At 40.4% G+C, this 11,900-nt stretch overlaps 1 protein-coding gene and 1 long non-coding RNA gene across 8 annotated transcripts in view; one reads left to right on the top strand and one right to left on the bottom strand.

The window, feature by feature from the left end:
- Positions 1-258: 258 nt before the first annotated feature.
- LOC140003029 (uncharacterized) lies at positions 259-8,841 on the bottom strand. The gene is made up of 3 exons (XR_011810954.1): positions 8,701-8,841; positions 4,718-4,803; positions 259-1,307 (listed from the first exon to the last, which is right to left on the bottom strand). It is a non-coding gene; the product is annotated as an uncharacterized lncRNA (long non-coding RNA).
- TGFBR3 (transforming growth factor beta receptor 3) overlaps positions 5,473-11,900 on the top strand; it is a 130,138-nt gene continuing 123,710 nt past the window's right edge. For 2 of the 7 annotated variants that reach the window (XM_027463423.3, XM_027463424.3), the window contains exons 1-2: positions 8,479-8,692; positions 9,104-9,267. The gene's annotated coding sequence lies outside the window, so the exon portion shown is untranslated. Of the gene's footprint in view, positions 5,526-8,477; positions 8,693-8,726; positions 8,862-9,103; positions 9,268-10,234; positions 10,418-11,900 lie in introns of those variants that run through there. The other 5 variants (XM_021276952.4, XM_027463425.3, XM_027463422.3 and 2 more) reach the window with 5 other exon arrangements.

Raw genomic sequence — 11,900 nt, 5'->3', positions numbered from 1 at the left:
AAAAATGTATATACATGTAGCAATTTACATTTTCATTTCTACATTTTATTGCAATGGAGCTGGTCACAATGTCATAGTAACAGTTACTCTGCAGATTCAGTTTTGACAGCATTTGATTCTTTGCCATAGTGGAGGTGGCTGAAAGGCTTGCTCATGTTAAGAACTGGTAAACCTACAATTCTGAATAATTAACTGCTATTATTTTATTGTCAGAAGTTAAGCAGAAGGCATTTGTCTTTATTTAAAGTGTTTTTTTTTTTAAATAAATTAAATATTCAGTGCATTATTTTGTTTCAGGACTTTTACATGTATATGCATGTTATATTCAATAGTATGTGCAATGTGTAAAGACAATTTTACAGCTTCTACAGCTGTTCACCACATGTGTGGCTGCACAGGGAAAACAAGTATGAGCTAAGAATGCTCCCCAACTTATGCCTCTATGAGAAATGTATATAGTTATAGTAAAAAATCTACATATAGATTAGTAGTTAATAAAATGCTAATAGTTACCAAGGACAGAGTTTTGAATAGTGCAACAAACCTGTATTTCAAAAACTACAATTGGAAGAGGTAATTCTACTAAACTGCTGAATATGTTGGTTGGGACTTTTTTTTTTTTTTAGCCACAGAATAGAACAAACACACAAAAACTAACAGAGGCTTTAGTTTTACTACTCAGGATGGGAATTGCTCTTAAACATTAACTGTATTTCTTGTAATTAGAAAAGAGAGTAGCCCAATCATATTTTTGTCTGTCTTTTGTTAACTTGGAATAACAGATACTACGTTAGCCTTTCTGCTGTAAGGATGGTTTAGTTTGTTGCCATCACACTTTTTTGTAAAAGAAAATATATTGTATCATAGAAACCACTCTTGGTTTTGACTTAGAAGTGTTCTAATAGTTATGCTGAATAAGTCTATTTTATCATAAATGTATGTGGTATTTATCATGCAACTGTTCAGAAATGACCTTGGTAATCCCTTCTACATTAAAGAGAATTTGGTACCTTTTATATTTCTACCTTTGAAGTTTTGGACACAAAGAATTCAGTTGTTTTCAGGGATCAGAATTCCATTCCATACAATAAAATATGAGTGCTGTTGAGTATTTTTACCTTAAAGAACTAAAACCATTTTAGCAATAAATGTAAATGGAAGATGTCATCTCCTCTGGTATACCTGTATCAGTTTCTTGGTGGACGGTCAGTTCTCCCTTGCAGAAGGACAGTACAAAGCCTAGACATCATGTTGAGTCAAAATAGGAACAGAGAGAGGCAGAGCGGTACGTGGATGTTGTTTCACCCCTATTAAGCAGAGATGTTAAAATGTTTTGTGAGTTTGAATTCACTCTGAACTTGAACATTTTGGAACAGTATTAGAAGCGTCTTTCTGACAGGCAGAAAATATTAGTGCTGCCAGTGTCCTGCAGTATCTTGTCCTAAATTTTCTCTGGTGCATTTGGATGACTGTAGAACAGTTAGACTGAAATTGTGTCCTACGAGGTATGTGGGGTATGTCTACTTAAGCGTTTTCAGATAGGACCAGGAGCAGGCTTTGGAATTGAACTTTCTGGTCATTCCCACCCATGGGGGTTTGGTTAATGCGATGGAGCAAGTCTTAGTACACAAATGGGATGACTCCTGGGTGAAATTAAACTGTGACCCAGGAGCACACAACATGCTCCAGCAACTAGCAGGTGTGCAGTTCATACTCGAAATGAATGGAAATAAGTCTCCCTGAACTGTGTATAGTGTAGATATCAGATCCCAACACACAGATTTTGTTCCGTTGAGCCCTTTCTATTGTATTGCACTAGTTTTTAATAAAGATACACCCGCAGTCTGTTCATTAACACATCTTGCTTTAAAAATAACAAACAAAAATACGATTATGGGAATTTGTTCTTGTATCTCATGCTCCTTCTGGAATTAATTACTGCTCATTAACAAAGTGGTTGGTCTATTTCATGTGAGAAACAGGATGAGACAGATGGAGGCCAGCCAATATTCTTTAGCATGAGGCCTTTCTCACCCTCATAGTAATAGTTCTGTGGCTCATTCATTAGGAACAACTTTCAGTGTAGTTAACTATTCTGTTTCTTTTGACTCTTGATGTTATATACATAGATACCTGGGTATACTGGTATCTGAACATCATGTGAAAGTGTGTTCTCTTTGCTGACAGTGTAACAAGGACCTCATCAGTTTATAGAATTTCCTGTATTTGGCTACATCAGTATATTTTCTAGGGTAGGTAAATGTTGTCCTTCCATGCTTTAAAAAGGTATATTGCATATAATTATTTTTTGTTTATTTTTTTTACAAATAGCAAGTGAAAGAAATGAAGTATTGAAAAGAAAATGCAAGCACTTGTTGTTGCTTAGCAATCTTGGTATCTTAAACCTTGTTCAAGCTGAATATTTTAGATACATTTTGATAAGTTCAAAAAAGCAGACATTTTTCAGTATGAACTTAGAAGCCTCTTGCAGTGGTGGACACCTACCATTCCACCTCAGAAAAAAGATTTTGGTGCAGATGGAGCTCCCAGTTCTCAGAATGAAACTAATCCTTAAGCAACAGCAAAATCAAAAGGCTTGAATAGAAAAATTACTAGATATATAAATTCATGATCTCTACTAAAAGTATAACTTGTCCTTGATTGCCATTTTTTTCTTTTTGACCATGGCTTTCAACAGCAATGTGTTTTTTTGTTTTTTTTTTTTTCTCAGATAAACGTCAGATGATTCAACAGATGCACAGCTCAGACATGCTGACCGTAAGCAACCTGTTTTGTACAAAAGGTTCTCTCTGTGATAGAGCTGGGCCTGGATTGTCCCCGCTTTTAAGCGATGTCCATGTGGTAACATTGGGAAGATTCCTGAGGGGCTTCTGGCTCTGACGCATTTCGCTTCCTTCAGCTTGTTATCAACTTCATATTTGACATTGCCAGTTCAGTGGAACAGATAATTCAGAAATATACCACACAGTTGTCAATGTTAAGTTGCGCAAGGCAGGGGATGTTGGTGGGTTACAGGAAGCAGCTGTGAGAATTACCAAGGCTTGTGTTTGGGCCCTTAGCGAGGAATACTAATGAAACTACAGCTAGTTGAGAATACTTGGGACTGTTTGTGAACTGATGCTTCGTGTCTTTGTCTTCAGATCTGTTCTGTGATTGGTGTTATTGGCTAATTTGTTTTCAGTTGCTTTCGATTTATTTCTGCAGACTTCTGTGTTGCAAGATTGTCTTTCTCCACAAGCACCACTGTCACTAGTGCAGTCAAGAGATGTGCTTGAAGCAATGCTTATTCCCATGCAATTGCCCTGGATTGCCAGTTTCTCACAAGGGTTCTCTTCTCCAGAACTCAGCCTTTCTCCCAGATGCAGAACCTGTCCTGCTGTCTGCTTAGTCTGGCTTTGCTAAGCATCTAAATGCTCTGGTAAGACCATTCTTTTCTTCCTGAGGAAAGTAAAGATGTAGATAGGAAGGGGGCTGGGCTGTTTTTTGTCTCTTTCTTTCTTGAGATCTCTTGATCTTTTGTGTGTTTGAGAAGGAAAAAGAAGCTTGTGTTTGGCTTTTTTAAATGTGTGAATAGGAACAAAGAGTGGATTTTGATAGCAGTTTGCATGCATCGGCTCTAAATAACTGATACTTTATGAATCAATGTATGACATGAAAGTCTTCAGCAGAAAATCATGTGTCAAATCTAAGTATAAACCCTTCAGATATTATATGTACGCACTTGTCTTACATCTCCTCTCAGACTCTATGAAGGACTGCTAAGATTGATAGGTCACATTCCCTGGCACATTTGTTATTCTTATCCCAAGGATGATGAACTCGCACATGGGAAAAAATAAACAAATATCCAGCATAAGGCATTAATCAGTAACAGTCTAAGGCAAAATAATGAATATAACGTACTACAGGTCACTTGGAGAGAAGAAATTGAGACCCAATACTTACAAAAAAGACTCTAATTCTTATATGCATACAAAAAGACAAAAGAATATGTCCTCTGAAATAGTATATAAAAAAAAAGTATAGTATATGTGAAAGAATAACTTACATTAATTCGTAATTCTAGCTAGATTTAAACTGAAAGCTACATAGGAAAGTGTAAAATTAAGCATTTTTACACATTTATTTTGTAGTATTCTATAGGAGTAATTCTAAAACTAACCAGGAACCAGCAGCACAGAATTCCTTCCTTGAAGTTTTGGAGATCAAACAAGAAATAAGAAACTACTCTGATTCCCAAATCCAGAAAATTTGCCATGGATTGGTATTTAAGTTCCTATCTAATGTGTTTAATTAGGTGACTTTTCTTTATGGGGCAGCAGTTTTGGAAGCAGAACATATACTGAAAAGATACTTAGCTTGTTCCACTTAAAAATGTCAATTTTGGTCCCCAAAATATCTTAAGACGTTCATAAGGTTATACATTAAACGAACAATCTCATGACCTCCTTGCCCTCAAGCCCCTTTGCAAACAGACTGATAACGAAGTGTTAGCTTTATTTAATAAAACAAGGACTTGTTTTATTTTTAAATTCAGATGAAATATTTTCTAAATTCACTGGGATTTATAGGTAGATTCTGAACATCTAGCCAGTTTTATTTCAGAACAGAGCTGCAGCTTAAGCAGTCTTATTTCAGGTATTTTTACTGTGCTGGATGAAATTTAATTTATAAAAGATCATGACTGTATATGTACCTGCTTGATTTATCTCTGCTTCATTTGGGAGGCTGTCTGTACTTGAATCTCCTTCCATTTCTGTGTCGTGACCCAGTGGACTGTGACTTGCAGTCAAGTCAGTTTTGGAAGACATGAAAAAAAAATTGAAACAAATCAACAAAAGATCAAAAGAGCTAAAAGAAAATATCCAGGCCACAAAACCAATACAATGTGTCAAGCTTCAGTGTTCAATTATTTTGTGTATTCTTTTCTTTCTCTTACCTTAGCTAACATAAGTTATTAGCTCTTTAGGCAACAGCTTTGTCTTGATGTTTTTCAGTATAACCTTTGGCACCATGTGGATATTATATAAATAAAAAATAATAAAGTAATTAGACGTTTGTATACACTAGAAGATCTTAGCTTGTGGTATTTACATCTTGGCTGCAAAGAATTCCATCCATAATATGGTCCCAAAACCACAAACATGCAGTATGCTTTTAAAGTTGAAAACAGAATACAGCAATCTGGGACCTGATACTGCAGACCACATGTGCAATTTTAGTCATATGTATACTTTCATAGTTTAAGTATTCACAGAGGTGAATATGAGTTATTTAATATGTGGGCTTTAATGTGAAAGTTTGTGTATGTCATTTAATATTTTTTTACAACCTCTATTAAATTCTAGGTGTTTTATGATCAAATCTGAAGAGAATTGTCCAGAACTAAAAAGTTTTAAAGTCACCTATTGACTTCTGCCTATTTGACTAGGTTTTGGATTTGGCTCTAAACAGACAATGTGCAGTGTGGGATCCAGCCAGAAAGAAGTGATTGAACAGTGAAGGTATGCTAGTTTCATATTTTTCTTGTTTGATCTTCTGTTGATTTTTTTTTTCCCCTTCTCTCATACAATCTCTTTCTTTCCTCCCTCTTCTGGTCGGTTGTGTTTGCACTTGTTAGGTTGAGGGCCTATAAATACCTTATCAGAAAAACGTAAGGGGCATATCAGATCCAGTCAAAGTGGAGTGCTGGGTATAGGGGAGTTTGTGCAAGGCATGCAGGTAAGAGAAGGAGGCACAAAGGGGATGGTTAGTCACGCTGGAGTTTTGTGATTTTTTTTTCTCCCTTTTTTATTCTGGAATCTTTGGGACTGTGTTGTTTAAATTTAGATATGTAGCATGAATTTTGAGCTCAAAACCCATGGTATCTTCCAGAATAGGGTTGTATATGACTTGATTATACTTGGAAGTTTTCCAGATTTGCTGCAGCACTTGAAATTAATTCCCTGTCTTAATCCAAGGTAACTTTCAAGTGTAGACAGGCCTAACAGTTCAGCACTAACATTTACTTAACTTTGGCAAAAGTTCCAGGTGTTCAAGGAATGCAGAATCATTCAGTAAGGAATGCAGAATTTTACCTCATTCATTTGTATTAATGAGTTATTTCCTAAGAGGCTTTTGATAGCTTAATTTTGGTAATTGAACCTTCAAATTAAAGGTTGTATAGACAAAGTCATAAAACTACCTGTAAGTAAGAGTTAGTCCTTACTAATGTCTAAGAATCATTTCTGTGATCTTGAAATACTTTGGTAGGAAAATATTTTCATACTAAGCTGATCATTTATGGAATTAATTCTGCTTTCAGAATTAGAATATCCCAGTCAATATGGAAATTAACATTTTGTAAGGCTGTATACCCTCTTATTTCTTTTGGTGGGTTAAGCACTTTTAAATAGTGTTAGGATAGTGTTAAATAGTGTCAAGTGATCATCAAATGCCTACATACTGCAGTAACTATTCTGAGTATACTTCTGCTTGTGGCAATGGGTTCATCATGAGAACATGTTCATTAGCAGGAATCATATTCATTGTTGTACTAACTACAGCATGTAGTCTCTAGCTCTATGTTTAGTTCCAAAGCCCCAGTCTAGCATCATTACTGAAGCCAGATATGATTCTGAGTTCCATAGAGTTGTGGAGATTACCCAGGCAATAATGATTTTGTATGGCAACGTTTTGAGAACAAACTAGTTCTAATTCTGTTGTTAAACTCCAGTGTACTAAAAAATGTTAGTTTATGTGAAATTTGATTTCACAGGAAGTTGAACAGCGTGGCTTTAGTTCAAAAAAATAATCATTGGCTTACTATAGATAACACTATGATTGTCAATAGTTTCTGCTTAAAATTATGTGCTTCAAGTTATTTGCTGAATCAGTGGTAAATGTGCTAAGTGTCTTGCACAGCTGAGCTCCTTGCTGGGTAGCCAATGTGTCAAGCACTCAAGAATGTGGCTGATGGCAAGGCTGTTAAGCTTCTGCAAATCCAGAGTAATGTGGGATGCATCTGTACATTATAACTGTGATCTTTGGGTCTGGGCTGACCAAGGCTGGGCTATCTACGCAGCTTAGAACTGTAAAGATTCAAACAAAATAATATGGAATTGTATCCACGTTAATAAAGCCCGTCCCTGAAAAGGATTGGTTAGTTAGATTGGTTGTCACTTTAGTGCATTGATAGTGCTTCTTAATCAGCAGTTCTTAACCATCATCACTGATAATGGTGAAAACAATTTGTCTGTGTACAAAGAACTTGATTTTTCCAAGACTTGTGCATGCATTTCATACACTTGAACAGCTCTGATGGCTGCTCATTTGAATGAGTGTAACCTGTTTAATTTAATCTTTGCAGAATTGGGACCCAAGTGAGTCTTTAAAATAACAAAAACCACTGGTCTACTTAAAAGTTTCAGTCCCATTTTTAATCAGTACTCTGGAATTTCAGGTAGCAGAGGCAAAGCAGACACAATATGCCTTGAAAAGTGTTGCTTTTGGTGCTGTAGAATATTAATTTTCTTCTTTGTTAAAGGGACTTCCCCCACCTTGACATCTCCTTGCAAAAATTTTGCATCCTACATATAGACTTAGAATGATGAGAGAGGATTATATCATGTTCCAACATGCCCAACTTTTCAAATACTTAAAAATATATCAAAAAATGTGTAAGTGGGTTTAGGCTGCCAATGGGCAGCCTGAACTTGTATTGTACTCGTTTCTGCAAGTTTTATAAGCCTGTTCACTGAAATATTTAATGCAAACTGAATGCTTGTTATAGCAACCATTGATTTACTCGCTAAAGGTCTTATGCACAGATAATGTAAACGTTTTGAGGCCCAGTCTTTGTGAGGTGCCCGGCGCTTCCCAAGACTAAGCTGTTTACTGAGCTTATATGCAGAGCTGTGTGCGACCCATCCAAATGGGGAGAAATCACAATTAAGTGTAGGTGGCAATGTATCTTTGTGGGTTGCAAATTGGCATTTTCAAGAGTGGGCATTCTTGGAACTCTTAGTGCACTTCTTGAACTCATATATCACTATAAAAAATAAATAAATAATAATAATAATAAAACGATTAAATTAGTCTATTCCTGCGTGTTCTCCGTAGAAATACAAGAACATTTGCTTGTTCGGGTAATAACGTGATCAGGGCTCATTTCTGTGAGGGGAGTTAAGGCTTGCGAAGCGCCAACGGTGCCAGGCGTTAGCACCGCTGTGACGGGCCGTGAGGGGCTCCGGGCCGGCGGGGCAGCACCGCCCGGCCGTGGGGACCCCGGGAGCCCCCCTCGAGCACACTTCCCCCCTCACCCTTGCAGCGCGACGAAATCGCTTCGGCGCTGCGGGGAGCGGAGGGCCGGCAGGGCCGCGGAGGGCGGAGGCAGCGGCGGGGCCGTGACGGCGCCGTCCCCGCCCCGCGCCCAATGGCGGCGCGGCCCCGCCTCAGCCGGCCCGGCCCGGCCCGGCCCCGCCGTGTGCGCCGCGCTGCCGCCATGGGGTTACTGCTGGGCTGGGGGCCGGCCGGGAGCCACCGCCTCCTCCTCCTCGCCGCCGCCTCCCGCGCACCGCGGGCCGGGCAGTAGCGGCCTCGGCGAGGGCTGCCCTCCCGCGCCGCCCATGGCGTAGCCGCGCTGCTGCGCGCCTGCCCCCGCAGGACGCGGCGCGGACAGAGCCGCTGCCAGGTACTTACGGCCGCTGCTACCCCGGGCCGGGCGGGGCTGCCGCCGAGGGGAACCCCGGTGCCTGTCACCCCTCGGGGCCGGCGCGGCGGGGGGCGAGGGCTGACAGCGCCCGTCGCGCCCCGGAGTCGGCGGGCAGGCCTGTGGGAGGCACGCCGGAGCTCTGGAGCAGGCAAGCTGCAGGTGTCCCGGGGTGGCCGGGGCGTCAGCGTGTGCTGGGCGGGGGGCCGCGGCGGTGACAGACGGGTGTCAAGCGCAGCGCTCCGCAGGTGTCGGTGCCGCGGTGCGGTTTGGGGTCACCGTACCCGCTGCGAGGCCAGCCGGTGAGATTATTAACGTGGGAGCGTTGTGTGAAGTTGGTGCTTGAGGAGGTAACGCAGGCCGGTACCGTGCTGCTTCTCTACAACTTCACAGGGCAGCGGCTTCTCAGCGGGATTTTCGCCGCGTGCTTCGCAGTGGATGCGCTGGAGTCGGTTGACTACGGCCTTTTGAGCACGCCTCCCCTAGCAGCCCTGCGGCGTTCAAGTCAGGGGGACATCAAGTAACTTCTTGAACTTTCCTCGGTTTCAGCCGTGCTTGTAAGTCCAAAGTTACTGCCACTGAAGGCAGGCAGTGTTGAAGATGATGTGTATGGTCCTTGTACAACTCCAGGTGTGGTGTATGGTTATGCCTTTTCCATGTGCTGGCGATGTAACCAGGTGCAAATGTACTTACTTCAGTTCTGTGAAGCTGTAGCTGCTATAGTTTGGCTGCTGTCACTTAGTATTTTCTTCTCAAATGCATTATCATCATCACAGTTCAGTTTTAATAGCAGCCTCTTAACTGGGTTTGTAAAACTTTGCATTGAGTTTAGAGGAGAAAGACTTGGACGATTAAGTGCCATGATTTTGTTCTGAGACAGAAAGAGATTCGACCAGGAAAATTTCTATACCAAACTAGGTATTTTGGATGATGCCCACTAGGCTGATACCAGCCCCCTGCTCGGGATGGATCCTGCAGTAGATGGGGGAGCCTCCCGCTCTTGGACAGGACTTGTGGTACCATCTGGGTTCTGCTCACAGGGACCTGCAGCCTCGGACAGGGAAGACCTTAAGACTCTGTGTGCTAATACAACTAATTCTAAAGACATGTATCTGTCTGTTTACTGCTTTTTGCTGGGAATACTTTGTTTCCTTGCAGTCCACACAGTTTTTCCATGAACCCCAGAGACAACATAAGTTGGTAGCTGGATTTTAATTAGCACTGCACAGGTGTCCTGCCAAAGCATTTCCGAGAGCATTAGCAAAACCTTCTTGGCAGATGAATATTCCTTGAAGAGCTCCAGCTTAACTCAAGGAAGCTCACAGGGTTGGAATCCCAGCCGAGCAGGAACATGGCTGCCCAGGACACAGACCTGAGCCCATGCCGGGTGCTGCAGCTGTGCTTGGGTTCCCTGCCTGGCTGGGGGAGGAAGGGAGGGCCATGTCAGAGGGGGCAGGCTGTTGGCTTCCTTCAGTGAAGAGTCCTTTATTCTGCGACTTGCTTCCCCCAATTGTTTGTTGTACTCCAACCTTGTTAAGCTTAAAGTGACACTTCAAATTTTTTCCTCTTCTGCCCTGCTTTCTCTCTCTCTCTGGGGAGGTCTTGTTTGATTCTGACGCGTGTTTCAACTTTGGGTGTGTGTCCAGAGCCTCATCTAGTCACAGTGTGTAATGATGTGATTCCAGTGGATGTGATTCCTTTTAAAAAGTAAGTTCAAATTCTTATTTCTCTAGTATGCAAAACATCTCTTAGTACCATAGCATCTTGATGCCTACGTCCAGGAACAGTGTTTTGAAGTTAATTGCTAACCAGCAGGGGGAATACAAAACATTGTCTCTGAAGTCTCTCTTCATACCACAGCTGCAGTTTGTTAAAACTTCGGGCCTGTACTTTTGATAGTATTTGTTTTAAATTGATACTCATCTTTTATTGGAAAAAAAAAGCATTAGAATAAATGCATTATTTTTGTACACATGCTTATTAGTTTGCTCTAATAGGCATGTTTACCATTCAGAAGAATGGAATTTTGCCATATTAGCCAGAACAGAACTTGATAAAATTAGACATTTATTTAAGTTAAATTTCTCTTTGAAAACATTTATTTTGGAAAATTATATTTTGAGTAATTCTGTAGAGCTGTAGACAATGCTAGAATATTTTGAAAGTAGAACTAAAGTTGAGTGTCAAAAAAGTTGTATTCTCACAAGAAACTATTTCCAGTATTTAGGGTTTCCATAAGAGAGAATGCTTTTAGTTATTCTCTTAGGTTTTAAGAAGTCACGACCAGCTTATTTTTGTAAAAGTCAATTGACACTCCTAGCGTGGATCAGTAATGATTTTTCCTTTTGTTTTATATTGGCATAACAATTGATTACTTCTTTTGTTCTCAAAATCAAGGTTGATAATCAAAGATTATCTTCATGACTCACATTGATCTGTATTGCTTTTCAATCTCTGAAGCCTGATGTACCCAAGTGACAAATACTTAACGTATGGATGTACAAACAGATTGCTGAATGCTAAGTGGAGATGGGAATTACCGGGAAAGAGCTGACATGCTGCTAAGAGTCAAAGGCTCTTACCCTGCACTAAATGTGAGATACCTTGCTGCTCGTACTTTGAGGGTAAGCAGTCTTTCACTGATGACAGGATAAAAACATACCTGGAGGCATTTGCCATGGAGCAGGAGGTTTGTCCCAAGACCACTAGTGACTGATAACAATTGTGTATTCTCATAGCCCTAGGTCTTAGAGCAAGTGAAGACAGTATATAATTTCACTGAAATGAACAGTCCCAGATCACATTTACAGGAAGGGGTAAGCTTCTGTGGTTGTATACTCATTGAATGGCTATGAGTATAAATGTTTTCCTTCCTGTAGTTTCAGCAACCTGGTATATGCATGTTCCAATGGCTGCATATTCTTCTCTAGGAGCATTATCTGATGTTGCCAGACATTGATGGTACTAAAAGGTCCATGTTAATTTCCCTTTGCAGTCTCCCTCTTCTATCGTTTTTATTCTGATTATATCCATAGGGAATCACAAAGCTTTTATCCTCCGTACGTTTTTCTGAGATGTCGAAGTACCTAGTTCGTAAAGTCAATGTGAGACTTCTGCTTTAATTTTATTTGGAAATAGTGCTAAAGCTTTTCCAAATCTGTATTACAATTCTTTTGTCTGATACCTACAA

This window comes from Anas platyrhynchos, chromosome 8 (genome assembly GCF_047663525.1).
Source record: "Anas platyrhynchos isolate ZD024472 breed Pekin duck chromosome 8, IASCAAS_PekinDuck_T2T, whole genome shotgun sequence".
Lineage (NCBI taxonomy): Eukaryota > Metazoa > Chordata > Aves > Anseriformes > Anatidae > Anas > Anas platyrhynchos.
This window is presented reverse-complemented; position numbering and strand designations above follow the sequence as displayed.